A 2,715-nucleotide genomic window follows, 5' to 3' on the forward strand; every position below is an offset into this window, starting at 1 on the left:
GTCTTGTTTTTGTCTTGCATATTTGATAAGCCCATCAAATTTTCTTGCATTCAAAACTTCCAAAAAAGCATCGTGTTGAGATCTTCAAAGTTATGACATGAGTGTAAGCAACAACCCTCCTACCCTACAAGAGGTTCTCTACGAGCTGTCTTTTACAAAGATGATTTTTAAAGTGAATAAACTAAATTTTTAGTAAGATATAACATACATTTAAAATTTAAATTTATCTAAAACTCTGTTATTAAAAAAAAAGATTTTGAGGATCAAAGATTTTTTTACAATTTTTCATTTTCAAGGGCAATATGACTGGTCATACCTCTTACTATTTATGAATATATTTATGCTATTTTATTAAGTAAGCTTTGTATCATGTTGGTTTACTTGTTGATTGTCATCTCAATAGTTGAGCAAGAAATATGTGCCATATTAAGTACAAAAATGAGTTTGAATTTTATTTAGGAGCATAAAGCTCTAAGTTACTAAATAACTAAAAAATAAGAGCAGTGAAGCTCTGGCTTCTATTAATCTTTATTATAAATACAAATGATTATTTAACTTCTTTTTTGCAGTCATTTATTTATGAACTGTTGTTATAATTTTTATAAAGAATTATGCCAAGCATAATATTGTCTTTCATTAATGATGAGATTATTTGTAAAGTATATATGTATGTATAACTTACTAACCAGGTCCAGTTTTGTTTTGAAAATCTCACTGTTAAGATATATAGTTGATCCTGTTAACCAGTCTGCAATATAGATGCTATTCTTCCAGTTGTGGCAATGTGATTTTTTTTGTTGTTATTTGAAACAATGATCTTTAATAAAGGTGAACCTGTTAAAACATTATAAAGCTAAGATGAGTTTTAAAGACAGTGTTGTGGTCTTTATGTATTAGGACAATGGAATATTCATCTGGTCTGAAAATTTGTTCATTTTGTCCTATTCCCTTTTCTAAATGATTATGAATTTGTAGGTTTGATATGCTTCTATCCTGTGGGTACACATTGTATAGCATTGTTTTGAAGTTTTTGCAATCTATCCAAGTTTGGTTGGTTGGTTGATAAGTGTATTTCCTCAAAAAATAAATTTTGACTGATAAACTATTGTCTCCCTTAATGTAGATTTCTAAAAATATGAATCAAAACCTTTTTAACCGGATTTTTGTAACAAAAATGTCGGTTATTGATTTGGGGATGTACGGCGGTCGGGCAGTCGGGCAGGCGGGCGGGCGGGCGGCAATCAAATGTTGTCCATGCATTATCTTATGAACCGTTAAACCAAAGCTTTTAAAATTTTAATATGTTGTTACTAACAACTAAATGAAGGTCAAGTTCAATAATGGCGATTTGAAAATTGAAAAATGGTGTTTCCAGTAGTGTCTGTGCATTTTCTCATGAACCATTCAACCTAAGCTTTTGAAATTTTTATATGTTGTTACTGATGGCAAAATAAAGGTCAATTTCAATAATGACGATTTTACTTTTACCGTTCAGGAGTTATGGTTCTTGAAAGATTGTAAAATGGCTTTTCCATTCACGTTAATGCATTTACTCATGAACCATTCAATCTCAGCTTTTCAAATTTTAATATGTTGATACTGATGACAAAATGGAGGTCAAATTTGATATTGACGATTTTCACTTTCACCATTCATCAGTAATGGTTCTTGTGATATTGCCAGGACACTAATAAATATTAATAAATCCTGTTTGCTGTCGTTGTGACAGCCTCTTGTTGACAATAAAATAGGCAAAAGTTTTTCAAGCAAATATTTACCTCACATTAATTTTAGCTATTTATTTTTGTTTCCTTTTGGTGCTCTTATTCAAGTATATACTTCCTTAACTTTGAATTTTGGGGGTTTGAGTATTCCTGATGAAGGTAAATCCAGAAAAAAAAGCTTCAAACCTACGAAATATTTTAAGTGTTATTTTCATGTCTGATTTAAAAGTTTATAACAGATAACTTTAAGCTACAGGAAATATTAAGGTGTTTTAGAGTTTGACCTTTGGTAAAGAATTCTAAACATCTATTGGTAAATAGTTCTGCAAAATATTAACATAATGACTCACACATACAATGTTCAATGGGTACAAAAAGCTTGATACCACAGACAGGCAATATATCAGGGAGAGTAAAAAAAATTCTCATGATAAATTGCAAAATTGAGTTGTTATGTACTGTATTATTTGTTTTCAAACTTCCATCAGAATATTCTGTCAATTCAGAAATCATTTTTGATGTGTTCATTTAAACCTCTCTTCTTATTCAAGTTTGGCTGCTATCATCTTATTTTCAAACCATAGTGTTAGCCTGGGTTACACTTAGTAATTAACTAACCAAACAAATCAAAATCTAGAATTCATAAATGATAAGAATAGAACAACATGTTAAGGGTTACTAAAGGAAACACTCAATTAACTCCTCCTAATATCCTAATAAATCATAAAACATGTTCCTGGTTCGACCAGTTTAATATCATACTTTGAACAAATAGTGCTGACTTGTTTTTATGTCATTGAGTATGGGACCATGTGTATTTTATGTAAATAGTCCGATGGGCATTATATTTCATCAACATGTGATATTTGCAATGCAATATTGAAGTCTTTCCAAAGATATCTCAAAATTATTCTACATGTATATGTGTAAAAAGGTATCATTAAAGAAGCAAAACCATAAGTTATTAATATATATTGCAATGTTTGTAAAT

Source organism: Mytilus trossulus, chromosome 4, assembly GCF_036588685.1.
Source record: "Mytilus trossulus isolate FHL-02 chromosome 4, PNRI_Mtr1.1.1.hap1, whole genome shotgun sequence".
Taxonomy (NCBI): domain Eukaryota; kingdom Metazoa; phylum Mollusca; class Bivalvia; order Mytilida; family Mytilidae; genus Mytilus; species Mytilus trossulus.